The following is a 17,550-nucleotide window of genomic DNA, read 5'->3' on the forward strand; positions in this document are numbered from 1 at the left end:
TGTCCTGCAAATTATATGCATTTGAATTAATGTCATCCTTAATTTAAAGAATGCTTTACATAACCTCAAAAAATACATACATCTTACAGAATCAGGTGAAAAAAAAATAAAGGTGATCAACACATTCTGCATTCAGACTCAAAAACATGATCGAATTACAACATTCAAATACAGACCACAATTACTGTAAAGGAATTGCTACAGTTGGAGTTAATATCCAGCTCAAAATCAATCAGACAACTCAACTTATTTGGCTGGATTTCTGCTAGAAGACAATAATATACCTTCATTTACAATGTGTGGGTAACTTTTAAACCTTCTCTTCCATTGTTGCAATGTGCCAGCTTTTATAATTCTGCAATAGGAACAGTTAACACAGGATCACCTCCTGTCAACATTACTCCCATTTTGGAGAGATTTTTGGAAAGTGCAATGCACAGTCAATTATGCATTAAGAAACGTGTATCACACTTGTGATTTGAATTTACATTTATGCTAGGATTTCAAATAATTTTATAAACATTAAATAAGTGTTGAAATACTAAGAACTGCAACTACACCACAGTAAGTTTTATGTAAATTTCCAGAAAGACAGACAGGCACAGAGAAGGCAACCCTTTTTTTTTTTCAAAGTTTAAGACCTCTAAGTCCCAAACTGCCAGTTTAGTAAGACATGGGCAGAGCTACAAACACATCACAGAAGCTTCCAGTTAGCTCATGACTCACCTGTGGTGTTAATGGAAATTGAAGCTGTTTATTTACAGGCCAAGAAGTTTACGATCACGTTTTGCCCAATTCTTTCTGCTGTTCCAAATGAACATACCATCCCTAATTACATTACATCCTTAATTTTCCTAGTTCTTTTAACTCCTATTTTTCCCCTCACAGTGTTGATTTAACAGCCCTTCAGAGCAGGCTTCATAATCAGTAGCACACACCAACCTTGTACTGTTACTCTCAGGCACATGGTGTGACTCCTGGGAATGGTCCTGTGCAAAGCTCAGGTTTGGACTCAACGATCCTTGTGAGTCCCTTCCAACTCAGCACTTCCTGTGAACACAAGTACAACAAATGCAACATGCTGTTATTTTCTTAGCATAATATTAAGGCATAAAAAAATTAACAACCAACTACTATTAGATCAGACAAGAAATCTATTGTAAATTAATAAATCATGAAATAATTTCCTCTTTGAAAACCAGTATAATCAATAGTTCTCATGCTGTTTTATACCTTCACGTAGTTAAGCAAAAGAAAAATGCAGATGTTATTAACATCCCTTCCCTCAGAAAATGTCAAAGTTTCTGCTTTGTTTTTGGAAGAATGCAGAGGGTACCACAAGTTTGTGAGCATTCACACACAAACCAGTTGAGTATTTAATTTTTTTGCATTTGTGTAGCAATTTAATATTTCAAAAGAAATTTAATTTAATCGGATGCAGAAGTTATTCAATGGATGATAGATGGATGTACTGTAAAATGTAATGTCACCTAGTTAAAAAAGAAGAGAGAGAAGATGCTAATTCTGCTGATGAAGATATTGTTTTTCCCCTCTTGTGCCCTATTCATTATGCAAGGCTGCAGAATATGAAGTGTAGTGTGTGATCCGGGCGATCTAATGATCTCCCACACCTGCTCATCTGGTACAATTTTAATTAACACTCCAAGGAGGTTTGTCAGGAGTAATCAAAAACGTTGTCGCTTATAAAGCTGTGGCAAGAAATCAATAGTTTTCATCAGAAAAGGTAAGGTCTGGCATAACTGAACCATTTAATTGCTTCATTCCAATAAACAAAAACTGCACATTTTAATGACTTGATTTTGGAGATCAATATCTAACCACATATTGCATTAAACAGCAACATGTGGTGGGATATTCACAGTCATTTCAATTCAGAATGAAGCATTCCTCTTTTTTTATTTCATCTCGAATGGCAATAGGTTGCTGAGCCTATGCAGTGCTATGATTTATATCAAATGAGTGACCTCTAGGGCCGTAAGACTAGAACGGGTGACTAGTTCTCAATGGTAAGCTACTGGCACTTGACAAAGTGCATGAAGCAGAATGAATTTACTTCTCTTTTCCTCAATCATCAACAGGCTCTGCCCTGACCCCCATACTGACTCCTATAACAAGATCTCCTGTCTCTGACTGAAAAATTTACTGTCATGTCTACTTTTCATTGAGCTCAAGTGAGTACTTCTGTCACCTTCAGTGAACTGAGTCTGTAAAAGATTTAACTAAACACCAGTCACAGTTTAAAAACTAAGCAAGAACAACTCATATAAAAAATACACTTTTAAGCACTTTTATTTCTTAAAAGTCCAGGAGCTGTGCCTTTTTATTACAGTTCTTGTTCTTTACGTGTCTGTCATTAACCTGCTAAAAGCTACAGCTCCACAAAGAAATGAATTAAAGACTCACAATATAATGCAGGTACCACAGCATTAGTAAAATAAAGTAGAACTAGAACATTCCTCCTGGACACAAAGGCAGCCAAAGTTTAAGTGCTTGTGAACTATGAAAGATTCAACAATGTGATATTTTATATATGGAGAGACAGCAGCTTAAATAGCACAGTCATTTGAATTACTGAACAGATTTTTATACAGTGTACATGTACATGCTCAGAATATGTTTCTATATTGTAATGATACCAACAAATTTTCTGCTATTCAAACATATTTAATTTGAAAGTAGTATTTGTTAAACATCTTTTGCACATATTTTCAATAATAAAAGTTAACAAAAAATATACAATACCTAGCTACACATAAAAGCATGCACGGTATATCTTAATAATTTTAATTAGTATTTTACTAATACTCTAACTTTGTAAACTAGTAAAATCCAACACTTCAAGAACTGTGTCTATCAACAATAAGGCAATTAAAAGAATGACAGTTGATGGTTTATTCCAACATCTCACTAAAGCCTTACACAAAATTTTCACTCCCTCTTTAATTTTCAATTCTTTTACCCTCCCTGCTTCACAGCTTCTGGCTATTGGCTTTTACAATCTGTCCCTAGGGAGCCAGGAGTTATTACCCCTGTCGATGGAAGAGAAAGGGATGTTATTCCCCTGTCACCCTCTCCAGCTCCAGCAGATTCCTGGCTCTGATCTATAGCCTTCATTGGAGAAAAGCGTCTGACATGCTGTTAGTTTTCAGCCCTGTCAGATCCATCTACCCATGCTACTGGCATTACTTACTGGAGTCAGAGTCACAGGAGTCAGACCAAAAATTTGAGAAAAAAACCACTATATCTACTTCTATTTGAGTAAATATAAGAGAGAAATGTCTACTGCTATGCATGTAGGGTTTCAGGAGGCTCTATGCACCACATACACTTTGAATCTGAGCTCCGAAACAGATAGAGTAGTATCTGAAATTGATGCTTGCAATAGAAATATTGTATAAACTAAGTAGCACCAGGTAGCCCAAAGGATAGAGAACAGTTAATGAGAAGGACTTAGGATGTTTAAGAATTCCTTCAATACTGTTTTAACAAGCTACTGCTTAATATTTTGATGCTTCCTTTTAACCAACATTCACATGACTGCCACAAAAAATCAGCTCCTTAGATGGCGGCAGGGAGAGGCAGCATGAGACAGCCATGATTTACTTTACTTGTGTGATGCCTGTCTTTCCACAGTACAAATCTATACATCAGCATTTTGCATGTATTATTTTCCATGGCTTCAGAAGTAAACTGACCTTTAATTGTAAAGTATCTATGAAGTGATTGTATCGGTGGCTGGTTACACTCCACAAGCTCAGTAACAGGAATTGATCCCCCTGCCTCACACAGCCACCCAAATAGTGCAGAGTCTGGCTCTCCACCACCTCCTCTGGTCAGGTACCTCTTTCATTAGGCTGCAGCAAAAAACATTGTGCTTGGTGTGACTGCCAAGCAAGGGGTGATGCTTGATCCCAGTAGGTAGCTTTTGCTCACACCACCTACATTAGTGATAGTGGCAAAACTGGGAAGAAGTGTCAGTGCGGCTACAGCAGCACCCAATGCCTCTTTGGGCAGTAGGTGACCCTCTCCTCAGCAAGCTCCTCTGGGCAGAGCTTCTCGTGTACCTGTTTGCTTCTCCTTGCCTTTTTTCCTACCCTCTTTTCCTTTTTTTTTTCAACAAGGCCATGGGAAGAACAGATTTCCTTCCTCTCTATGTTTTTAGAGCACAGCTCTTACTTGCCATATTTCACCACAAGCAAGGAGGCTGAACAGGGAAGGTGGTGTTTTTTTCACTTCCTTTTTCTCCTGTACTCAGTGAGAAGTAGGAGCGAGTGAGCCACCAGTAGAGGAGAAAAGGGCTCGGAGTCAAGGCAGTGACTGTAGAGGGTGCAGGAGGATTGCTGCTGGACATTGCCCTGGTGGTCAAAGAGGCTGGAGCATGTCCAGAGAAGGGCAACAGAGCTGGTGAAGTCAAATAACAATGACTGGGACTGAGCTGGAGGTTAAGAAGAACAAGGAACAAAAAAAACCCAGAAAAATGTGAAAATATTTCAGAGGAAATTTAGATGTCATCAACTTAAAATACAGTTCAGAGTTTCAAATGCAGAAGGAAGTCACAGAGAAAATATGGGAAGAAAGGGAAGAAAGGATGATAACTTGGAAGAATTACTGCAGGGAAGACTGAACAAGTACAGGGAAAATAAAGGAAAATTGGCAAAGAACAACAGAAAAGCATTGACTAAAACCTTGAAGCCCAAGAATGAAAGTTTAAAAAAAGAGAGAGAATACTGCTGTACAAAAAGAAAAAATAAAAAACAACAAGCCTTGAAGAATCTGTTACTGACTTTATTCAAGTATTGAAGGAAAATGTGACAATGGTGAAGAGAGAAATATCCTAACCATTCACCATGCAAAAATTTGCAAGAAAAGAAGCAGAATCAACTACAGAGGAGGCATGTTTATATTTGAAAGGTGTAGGAAGGAAATGGGAAAATTATCTGGAATCATTCATGAGGTCAAGAGATTTAATTGCTTTGGACAACATGAAGTACACTTGAAAGAGCATGGAAGTTCCCATCCATTAATTTTATTCTCAGTGTAAATCCCCTCCTATATTACTTCAGCATAACACTGCAAATAACAAAATCCTCAGAAACGGCAAAATCTCCCTCTGAACACTGAGTCTTCAGCCACTTCATGGCAGGATACAAGGCAAACTCAAGCTCCAAATCTGAAAAGGCTGTACAGGTCTATATTTCTTCCATCTAGACAGTTTTCTTCCATCTGAGCTTAATTATCACCACCTCATTTTAGTTCTTAATCATGAGCTAAAACATCTTTTGCACACTATGTTATAAACACATTACATCTCAAAATTACAATTTCAGGCCTAATTGGTTAATTTCAACTACTCTAAACACCTAACAAATTGCATTTTTGTCTGTACTGCCACACAGTGCAGTCTCCTCGAGAAGATGATCCTAACCAACACCAGCTGTGCCCAGCTGCCATCACCATTGCTGATCCAGCACAATCTGTAAAGAACTGACAATTTAAAACTCCCTTTTAAGAGAATATCAAGGTCATAAAATCCAAATCTCATATTCTAAATCTATTTCTCATCAGCCTTTGCAAGTCACAAAAATATCACGTGATTACAGTTGGAATTAAAATTGGGCCTCTTCTTTAATCCAGCAATAACCACCATATGCTGCATTATCCTCAAAGCAACAAGGAGTGGGTGCATCTCAAGCTCAGCAACACATCATATTAACCCAAGTGTTTGCTTTCACAATTTTTTTTTCATTAAAAAAAAATCACACAAACAAAAAATGTCATGAATAGGTGGCAAATTTTTTTTTCCATACTTGCAGGGAACCTCACTTGTACCTCACAGTATCAAATAAAACTATTTCTAGCCTTTTCAGGTGCATCAAAGCAGAGAAGTTGGTAACAAAACCTCTCAACTTATTCCTCCTCATCCAGGACCACAGGAAGGGCTCCACCCTAATGCAGAACCACATACCACTGCAGAAACACCTGAAGTAATTGTAACTGTGGTGGGTGAATGACAGATAGAAGTGAGAGAGGTGAAAGAGGTGAGAAGGTAGAAATTTGGATTATTAACATATTATTTGATATTCAACAGAATGTGGAGTGAAACTCGGGATTACTCTCTGAGAAACTGACGGAAGGAAGAAAAACCTTTTCAGGGGAAAGAAATCTGACAAATGCCAACCAGGCTGGGATGCCACAAAGGAAAGTGTGGCAGGCAGTGCAAGAGCTCCCAGGACTGGCCCATCTGTTACAAACACCAATGTGCTTATGGTGACTATAAATTGTCCTGGGGTGTGAATCACCCCTGCACCCTCTGTGCCTTCACATAACTCCATCCTGGAGCACCTTCTGCAACCTGTGGGCACAAAACCCACCAGTGGTTTCTTTGTATTTCAGCTGTTCAATAACTCTCAGAAAAAGGTGGGTGATATCACATGAAACACACATCCCTTTAAAAGAAATGTGTCCTTAATTCCTCTTGAGAAATGTTTATTGGCCTCAGATTTCAAAGTCTCTGCCATATTACTCCATAAAAGCAGAGAATCTGAGTGATAATTACTCTAATTACTGTGAACTTCCACCTAATGCTGAAGCATCTGCAGACAACACAACTTTGGAGATACTCTTTATATTTGTTGTTTTGGAGGACAGATGGGAGAAGTTAATCTATTCTTTACAGTATGGTTATTTTGAACAAAATGTACAATAGCCTATCAATTTTTTTGTTCTTTGATCAAGAAAATTATATTTTCCCAGTAAGAAAAACATTAGTATAGGGTGAAGCTTAAATTCAACTTGTATGCCCATGTGAAGAGATATTACTATTGTGTCATAAAGAAGATACATAATTAAGCCTGTGAACTGCATGATCGGTTCTATCGTTAGCAGAAGGGATTTCAGAAATCTATATTGATTTTTGCCCGTGAATCTGCATTAGCCTAATCCTCATACACAAGCACTATGATTCTACAGAGGATTGATTTTTTTCTCTTTGGTTCACAAAAATCTCACAGCTGAAATTCTTTCTGAAAACTGATGGCAGGCCTAGATGTTTTCCAAAAGTATTTATGTAAAAAAGTACAAGTTCTAGGGGACCTTTCTGCTGCAGAACCTGATTTTAATTATATTGTCACCTCTTCCAGGCAAATCTTATTTTGTTTTACACTACTTTAGAGGAGATCTGAGTATCATCCACTATAAATGTGTAGTAGATGCTACACACAGCATGCTATCAAATAAAGAACAGAGGGGAGGAATATAAAACGTTTATATTCCTTTACTGCCCTTTACTGATGTAGATACCTTACAACTAGATTAACCTTATGCAAAAATGATTTTAATGTCCTCAGATTCCCAGGAACAAGCAATAGGGGTAATAGCTGTTTGCCACATATCAGTACTGAATCCAAAGAATCACTGATTCACAATTTATTTGTAACCAAAAAAGATGGGGGGGAAACTTACAATCATTATTCAAACACGCCCAACTCTCTGAGAATATAAAATCAAAATTATAAAAGATAAAACACATCACTGGATTTAAGTGCCAAATTACCTGTGTCCCTAGGATTCAGTTTTGGAAAGGCGGGTTGCTATTCAAAGCTCCAGACTCTGGTCTTGGATAACTTCACTGAGTTCCAAATTCATCAGCAGACCTTACCTTCTCCACAGCCTTCCTGTTGCTCAAAACCCACAGCATAACACAAAGCCCATTTAACAAGTAGGAGATATTCTTCCACTGCCATGCATGCACTTTGTCTGTGGAGCCTTGTGCTGCTCTGGTGTGGCAGACACAGCTGATGGGGCAACACCTTGTCCTGCTCCAGCTCAGCAGGGCCCTGTCCACAGCTCCCTGGCCACAGCACACAATTCCTGTGCCAGCACCTCAGTGCCCCACACAAATCAGTGAAATGACTGTCTCATAACACACATGCTCACAGCCTACAACTGAAAGAAGTATGAAACATCAAATGGATAAAAAGCAAATAATTCAAAATCAGTTTCTCAGAAAGTCACTTCGTTCTTGAAAAATACTGGCAACTGCAAAATGGCAGTGAAAATTGCCCTTTGACAAAACAGACACCATAAAGAATCATATACTCACTTCCTATCAGCAACCTTCGCACCACACTCAGGAATTTGAAATTGGTGTCAGGGAAGTCAGCATATTTTACTTGAAAAGAACTGCTTTGGACCTCAAGTTTTCAATTTTGCATCTGAATACCTATTTTGGTATAAGTACACTACTTCTTTCCCTCTCCACTGCATTGGTTTTTGGGGGTTTTTTTCTTTTAGTTTGTTTTGATTTCATTTTTAATAAACAGAAACTGACCTGTAACTACGGGGAATCCAACACATCTGTGAAAAGCCTGACAAAGAAGGGAAGTCAGATGCTATGATAGAAATTCATTTTACTGTTCCTTTAGGAATCTAACTCCAAGGGGCAGCATGTGTTATTAAAAACAAACTACTTGCGGTAAAAATCTATTTCTGGGGATTGTTTACTGAAATGAAATGTTTATTTGCCAGAACAGTATTTAAAGCTCCACAGATAAGTGCAAATGGTTCCTGAAAAAGATACAAGATGTAATAAAATGCAAAGGGAAGTAGTGACAATATTAGTTTTGCACCAATTCATTTAGAGCAATTTCAGATTTCATATATATAAATTAAAGGAAGTTTCCAATAACAAGCTGCTTACATGGGGAAAGGAGATTTGCTGTATTTACTGCAGTATAATTTTCAACACTTTGAACTTACTTTCTCACAGAAGGTTCAAGATTATTTTCAGGACTATTTTATAACTGAGGCAGTACAGAGCAAAGCATGACATTGAAAAATAGACTTAATTACTCTACAAAAAAGTCTTGGCATGGGTCCACTTCGTATCAGCTTAAAATACCCTGTGCAGTTCTATTGGCAGGATCATATGTTTACAAGCAGTGGATTACAGGAGTAACCACACCTCCAGGCTAATTTAAAACCATTTCTGCTAAATGGAAACAGTAGGCCCCGGGTTTCTTTAATTTGGAAGGGAAGGAGGGGTGGAAAGCAGCACAGGATACAAGGGGAGATGTTCCTATTATAACTCCCAGTTCACCAGAATACTGCACAATAAAGGGCAACAGATCCATTTTAATCCGAGGTGATGCAACAAGACTTAATTTGAGTAACAAAGCTTTTTTTAGGTTGACAAAGCACATAAAAATAGACTCTGATTTGTTAGGGAAAACCACCTCAGCACACATACTCCTTCCAAAGTATACACAACAACTCCTGAAAGTTATTAATTTGTCACAGGATATTTTCTCTGCCTAAAAAGGTACACTCCAACACCAACAAAGTATTCTCAGAATGTCTGCAAACCCTGTTCCAGAATATGTACTTAGGCAACTTAATAGTTTATAGCTATTTTTGAATTTTTTCTTAGAAATACTCATTTGGGTGCAGTTATACAGTATTGCAGTAAGGAGGAACAATTAAAAATATCAGGAAGAATTCAGGGGTTTTGCTCTGTCAAAATTAACATAGTCCAGGCAAAGCTTCACCAGTGTCCCATTTGGAATCCAAGCCTGAATTCTCATCACTGGGCCCGTTGACACCCAGGTTTGGAATCCAACAGAAGCAGCAGAATCGGCGCAGACACCCAGGCACAGCCCTGCAGTGATTCCAGCAGGGCTGAGCTGCTCAAAAGCTGCTGCCACTGCTGCAGTGGGACTGTTCTCAGCACTCACATGACTCTGGACATCTCCACATCACTGCCAGGAACACTAGAGCCAGAAAATCACAAGTTCCCAAGGTAATTTCCTGTGGTAGTAGAGGTGGCTATTTTTGCTTCCATATTTTGCCCTGAATTACAGGACACACTACACAGGCACAGTTTGTAGGCAATAGGCCCTCATAACCACATTCTGATTAGAAGATACAGATTTTATAACAATGAGTTGTTATTACTAGTGTGAAAGCGTAAAATAAAGAGTTCCCTTAGTCTAATGGTTTGTTCCTTTCTCTCTCGTCTCTTTTGGGTTTTTTCTCTTTCTTTCTTTCTTTAATAACCCCTATTGACCATTGCACTACTGACTAATATCTGCTGCATCAGAAGGAAAAATGCTGAGGATGTTTGTCAGCCTACACTGTCATGAAAGTCAAAAGCAGATATGTAAGAGAAGACAGATTATCACATTAGACATAGAAAAAGAAAGATTAACCTATGGGAGCTGTAGAAGCAGAAAGATGAGCAAAAAGTGGGGGACTCACTGGCTCCAGGGGATTGGTAATGGGTCAGACTGCCTTTCCCCTCTAGATCACTGGCTTGCATCCAGGCCACATCAGTAGTGGCTGAGTGTCATTACCACCTGATGGATTTTTGGTGACCTCTGCAAAAATGAATTGATGGTTTCAGTCCAGCTAAATAAATGTTCCCATCATAGCAGGTACACCACTGTAGAAGGAAGGGAGCAAACATGGACAAGAAAACATAGCTCTATCCCTACAAGCCAGTTTAATGCACAAGAAAGTCCCCTTAAAAGAAATGCCACAGAGATTTATTTAATACTTTCATAGCTAGAGGATTGTGCTCCATTTTTTTAAGCCTTAGTGTTCACAATCCCTCAGTGTTCCTCATGCATTTGTCCTGGATTCTCAGAGGCAAAAGCTGGCCATGATCATGTGAGTGCAGTAGAACTAAAAGTCCCTCTTAAGGGACTTTCAAATCTGAATTTGAAATTACATTATATGTTGTATAATTGTTGCTATAGCTTCTCCTATATGAAAACACACAAAGTTAATATAGCTTTAAATGCGCCTCTTAGAGAATTCTGTTTAAAGATGGTGTAACTTGCCTGAAATAAGAATTAAAAACATGTTTTCTCTGCAATTGGAAAAGACAACTTAAATGAACACTGTCTCCAGTCTGTTTCCAGCTGCATACATTGCCTCAGAGCATTCCATGTGCATGCATAATTAAGAGATTTTTAGATAATGTGGTTGGAATGACTGGAAAACACCTGAAATCTCTGGTCCCTTCAGGCAAGAGTTTAGCAGGTTCCTCTTCTCAAGCAGGCAGGAACCCACACGGTTCCCAGCACTGTATTTGGGATGCTCCTTGCTTATTTCTGCAAGAGGGTCCAGGGAGAAGGCTCAGTCCTTAAGGAACCCAAAGCTCGAGCTTAAAGCACAACCTGGAGCTGAATGGCACCTTTCTACCCAATCACAACAGATGATCTCAAGCCCGATACAGGAGGGGCTACAGTTCAACCTGAGCCTCACATTTGTCTGTATTTGAAGAGCAAGGTGTGCAGGGGAACTAGAGCTGGTACCTCTCCAGGCCTCACTGCCAGTAACTAAACTGCTGTGGCCTCAGGGGCTCCCACCCTCTCACAGCAGTGTCTTCACACAGGTGACCAGATCACAGTGTGCTTTGATGTCACAAGGATGGCATTGTGTTCACTCTCTCCAAACACTCTTAATACTGACAAAATTAAATAAATTACATAAATTGAAAAAAAAATAAATTATATCAAGTGAAACAAATACTAATTAAAAGAGGTTGTTGCCCAGCTTGCTAAATGTACCGGGAGAGACTGGAGGAAACTCAGTGATAAAGGACAGCTGATACAGTAAGCACATGTCAAATAAAGTATTTTCGTCAGAAACAGACCTACATGGACCTTGATGTAGTACTATTTTACACATCCCCTTAAGAAAAACATTTAACAGATGTCTAAGAAAAAAATCTAACAGATGTTACAAGAGAAGTGACAGTCATTGTTATTTTTAGATTTTACATTTTTTCTTTCACAATGGAAAAACTAATTGAAGTTGACTTACTGGTACAAAATAAGTAAGTGGAGCTTGTGAGGGAAAGAAGGTCCTTTTTACTGTGACAGCTCAAGATTTCTAAATGTCGAGTCCCTTCTTTCATGGGTGGCTTCTAGTGAGCCAGACTAGAATGGGACCATGCTACCAAAACACTGTTCCGTTGCTCAGAACTGCATTTCACTAAAAAAAAATGACAGAAATTTTTTTTAAAAAGTGGCTTTAAACAGAACTCAACATTTTTAGTTAGGTGTCTCTGTTCTGAGCACCCAATAGCAAGAACCCTGAAGTTCAACATGTCGTTCTGTCACTAACCCCTTTGTTTTCATAAGCAAAAATCCAAACTTATGAGTAGAGAACAAGAATTTCTGAACTACTAGAAAGAAAAGCCCCCATCGCTCATCACAAGAGTAAAGGGCTTGACACTTAGTTTTCTTTGTCGTTTATTCAAATGTTAATAGGAATTCTTGCAGCCTCAGTGATTCTGTTTCTCAAATCTATTCTGGTTTTACCCAAGGTGAATAAGCTTCTGCATTTTCCTATCTCATGACTTTTTCAGAGGCAGAAATTTTTTCTTAAAGGCAATGGAAAAGTTGTGTAAACTAGCTAAGGAAACTGAAACTGTGTTGTGAAAGAATGAATTTTTTTGTTTGGTTTGTGGTTTTTTTTTTGTTCTGGGTGTTGTTTGTTTGTTTGCTTGTTTAGAGGGAGGGGTTGCCTATATACTATTACCTGATATTGTCAGGAAAGATGGAGAGGAAGGAATGATTGGCTTTCCCTTGATCTAAATAAATTGAACAACTATAGCTGAGAGGTGTGATAAAACAATAGGGCTTTATCACAACATGTATGCTCAAGTATAGTCACTGCAAAATCCCCATGAAAAACCTTGACTTCACTATTTCTTCAAAAGCAAGTATTTCATTTTAAGCTTTTATGAGAATTTTTTCTTTGAAATCTGTACTTGTTTCTTCCCACTTTTTTTTCCCCAAGATGAGAAGCAGTTTCAAGTTTCAGAACTTTTCAGACATCAATGTTCTATTTCTTTAAAGGAGAAGGGAGAGAAAAATATATCCCTGTTTTAACAAGTCTAGACAAACATTCTCATACAACAGAAATGCTGTCCTAAGAACATTTTTCCTTTAATACCACAGAACCAAACAGAAAATACCAACATGGAGAAACCTTAAACTGTATACTTCTGTCCTGACCCTTTGTTTATATGCAGTAAAGAGAAAATCACTAGCACATGTCCTAGCTGTTGCAAATTAAAGTTCAACTTTGTCACCCTTACTAAACCAAAGAGCAATTATTCCTGCAAATCACTACAATGGTACTATTCATTCAGGTAAATACTGTTCCATGTAAGGATTGCAGAACCAGGACCTTCAAGAAAGCAACATGTTTTAAATTGCCTGGTTTATCTCCACTTTCAAAGAGAAAACGAAGATTGGTCATTAAACCTGAGGGACAGAGTCATTATTCGAAATCTGAATACACATATAGAGATTATTGCAACTGCAAATTTTAAAATAATTTCCCTCTAGAAAAAAGAATATATAAAAATATGTATTACATATAGTCATATATTTTATATACAGATATAAAATATTTAAACCTTCTATCAGATTTCCTTATTTGAAGCAGAAGCACCTGACAAATGTGTAAGGGATACACCTTCAGACACAGTACCATCAGCAATACTCCTGAGGGCTATAAGCAGCTAAGTAGCCTGGCTCAGTTGTCTTGTCATACCTTATACTCTCCTCAGCTCCTTTGTTCTGGTATCCACAAAGCTTTATTAGAGTTCAGTCATTTGTTCACTGCAATTCCAACAAACTGAGCCAAATGAACCATGTTCAGCCATCTGGAACCCCTTCCTCCAGAGTGTGCTCCCTTTGGGCTGCAGAATCAGTCTATTGCCCCTGCATGACACGATCCAGAAACTTGCTACCACTACAGGACCTCAATTACAATTCCCAGGCTGGGTATTGCTGTCAGGGATTCTGCAATGCAACAGACACTGCATTTGTACCTCACATTACTGCAAAGCTATTAAAGCCTTTGCACTTGGAATTCATGGACAATATTACAGCAGAGAATTCTGCACTGCCTCAATGGGGCTTAAAGGTGGCCAAGAGCACAGAGGAGGACACAGGGCTCTGCAATCAGATGAAGGCAAACAGGCAGCTGTGCCCTGCCCTCTTCCCCGTAGCCAGTTACTGCAAGGAGGGCACACAGCACTGAGCTGGTTGATAGACTCTCTCCTGGCAGCACTGAGACAAGGACAGATTAGTTAAAATAAAAGAAAGAGGGAAAGGGGGGAAAAAAGAAAAGAAAAAAAGTACTTATGCTGGTAACCTGTCCCCTGCTTTTCTCCAAAACACACAAGGGATTTTTAGTGCTGGCAAGTCAATATCTCTTAACCACCTCTGACACTCGATTCAGAGGAAGACTTCAGCATGGCCCTCGAGGCTCTTCTACTTGTCAGCCAGCATGTTCTCAGGAACACTCAACACGGGAAGAAGGATGTTCCCAGACTGAGAACCTGATCTCCTGGAAAGAGGACACTGGCTGCACTGCTCTGTCCTATGTAAGAGAGTCACTTTTGCATCAATATGCAGGTCAGGGAAACAAAGGGATAATAAGGTGCTGTTGCCAGGTAGCATGACCACCAAAGAGATGAAACAGTAGAGATAACTTCAATTTTGAACACACTTACTCTTCTGTTACAATGGCAAACACTGAAATCATAGCAAGCAAATACAGAAAGTATTACACTGGTAAAATCTTCTCAGAAGTACTTAATAGAGAGGACCTTTCAAACATGTCCACCAGAATGTCAAGGTGCCTCTTATTTTTTTTCCCCTCTCAATATCAGCATCTCTAAACCAATGTTAATGGCATATAAAATCATATTGGACTCAGAACTCAGTAAATCTTGATATCTAGCACCAGTAAGAAAGTGTATGAGCTCAGCAACTGACTGCAGAATAGTTGTGGGCAAAACTGATAGCCAGATTAATTAAAAAAAACCCACTTATTAATAATCTCAGGAGACATCTTGTCTCCTGTTAGGCAATGTAGCCTGTATGCGTGTACTCTTAATGCATTATTGTAAAAATACAGTTTTTCCCTTCCACTGAAGCCAGCCTTTGCTAATCTCCTCAAAACTTGCAACATAAGGATCACAGCAATAAAGCCTTACCAGCACCATCCCAAGTCTTGGCACAAATCATTGCCACATCTCCAGCCACGTAAATACCCCAGCGATGGGGCCGTCCTGCAACAGGAGGGAAAAGCAGGAATTACAGTTGCACTGACAAAATTTGTCCCTCAAAACTCACACCACATTTTTAATCCCTGCAGGTCTCAGGTATGAAGTGAATCAGGATACTCAGCAGCCCCTTACTTCATCTGTACAAGAAGCTATTCTTTAACAATGCTGTGAAGGTTTTATGCAGACATATAAATACATTTCAATAATGACACTCTTTCTTCTTTTGCCCTCAGATACATTTTTGAAGTGTCAGTACAATACCTAATTAAAAACAGGAAAATATTGTCCTTACCATCCCCATTTTACAGGTACTGAGGTCCAGGAGGACTTCTGGCTTGTAGAAGTCATCTGCAAAAAAGCCAGGTATGAAAGAGATGTCCAAAATCTTAGAGAACTACTTTCATCCCAAGGACTATTATTTCCTCCTGCAGATTAAGCTTTCATTCAAACTTCATCTATGAAATAAACAACAAAACTAGATTCTACAAGTCCTTTAAAGTATTCCATACTATAATGTGATAATTTCATTTACCTCAGATCCAAGCCCAGAAGAATGAAGAAACTTGAGCAATATAAAGTCTAAATTCAATAAGGGAAACACACAAGGAAGAGTTTTGGAGAAGAATCTTACCATCCTAAATCAAGGAAAGCAAAATACAAACTAAAGACTGCAGAGCAGTTTTATTTAATTTAGGACTACAGAATTTGATCTGCAGTGATCGTTAAATGGCAAAAATTCAGCCCCGTGACACTTCAGGCACTCAAGTGGACATTGGCTTTCTCTCAGCGCAGCACAGGGCAGTGGGCTCAGTGATGGAATGCCCACATTGCTCACTGTGACCTGCTACCAGCAACACTCATCCAACAAACCACCATCCCTAGAGTAATTCCCAAAGCAGATCCATTGGTACCCTATGGCAGCAACAGAAAGCTGGAAGCAGCAGAACATCCCACTCATCCCACTTTGTCTCTAAAACCTTTTAACTCCAAATAAGAAAAAATGAATAGCTGAAATGCATTTTACCATATACCCCAAAACAAGCCGAGGATATGCCACCTGCAGCAGCACTGTGCACATGGCAGAATGCTTGCCTGAGAGTCCAAAAAACCCCACAGCACTAAAATATTTGAAACTGAACTAATGCTACCATGACACAGTGCTAATTTTCAGAGAGAAATGACATAATACAGAACTTTGTGTCATAAACTACAAAAAAGGCATTTACAACTTTCACATATATATAAAAAGGGTGAATGCTGTATCCAGCTGCCCTGTACAGAAATAGCTGGAACAAGCCAAGCAACACTTAGCTGCATTTCTTCTCAATACAGAGGATGAATATCACACTGGTGAAGCCTCATCTTCTCATGAAAGCATTATACTAAAGTATCACAAAGCAGTATTTGAAGGGCACTACAGTTCTGTACAAAAACCTGTTCATATGAAGAAGAGCTCTTTGTTACATGCACAGACTGCTGTGCACATGACCTTGTTTGTGTGTTATTTATTCAAATCACAAATGTCCAGAGCTTCTGTGCAACTCTCAAGATGCACATTTGGGTGTCTGATTTTTTTTTTGTTTATTTCAGTGTTCTGAATATGTTTTGTTTTCAAATTTAGTTCTCTACCTCTGTTCAGTTGGAGAAGTTAAGATGGTTTATTGAACACAGTCCATGGAGTCAGAAACTCCAAGGCCAAGCATCATCACCCCATGCGATGCCAGAGAAGTCTCCAATGATCCTGTACTTCAAGTGACCTTCCATAGTATTTCTTACCTCCACAAAGCCCTGTAAATAAACACCTGCATGACTGACAGTGCTCACATATTATGGGGTTGAAGGCCAGATGAGGCAGAAGGAAAAATAACATACTTGAAGAGAGGATTACATGTTTCTCAGTTTTTCAGCAGCTGCAATAATGCATAAGTATGCATAATGCATAAGCCATGATTACACAAAAAAGAAAAGAGTGATACTCAGAAACAATAAAAAAATTCTTGCTGGCATACATCACAAATTACTGTTTTGACCTGTTTTTTTAATTCATCCAATAGAAATCTCTTTCAGAATTAGGGAGATACTAGTCCTAGGTAAATAGATATGGCAAGAAACCCACGATTCCTGCAGCATTTCTATTGTACTCAGCTCCACTGGCAGCTAACTGGTGGCATGAAAGAGCAGTTCCAGCAGAGGCTTGACCATAGCAGCAGTGACAAAGCCATGCAATATCCCAGCTCTTTAATCACTGAAAAATTCACCCCTCTCCTTTTTGATCTCTCCTCTGTGCGATGCCACCATTTCTGGGTTACAGTCCTCTTGGCAAGCACCACCAGACCCATAAACTAACTTCACAGAGGAGTGAATTGCTGTTGCTGTTTCTAGGTTAACATCAACAAGAACTAACAGAGTCTTCAAAAACCTCATAAACTTTGTTT

The sequence above is a fragment of the Pithys albifrons genome, chromosome 10, assembly GCF_047495875.1.
Source record: "Pithys albifrons albifrons isolate INPA30051 chromosome 10, PitAlb_v1, whole genome shotgun sequence".
Taxonomy (NCBI): Eukaryota; Metazoa; Chordata; class Aves; order Passeriformes; family Thamnophilidae; genus Pithys; species Pithys albifrons.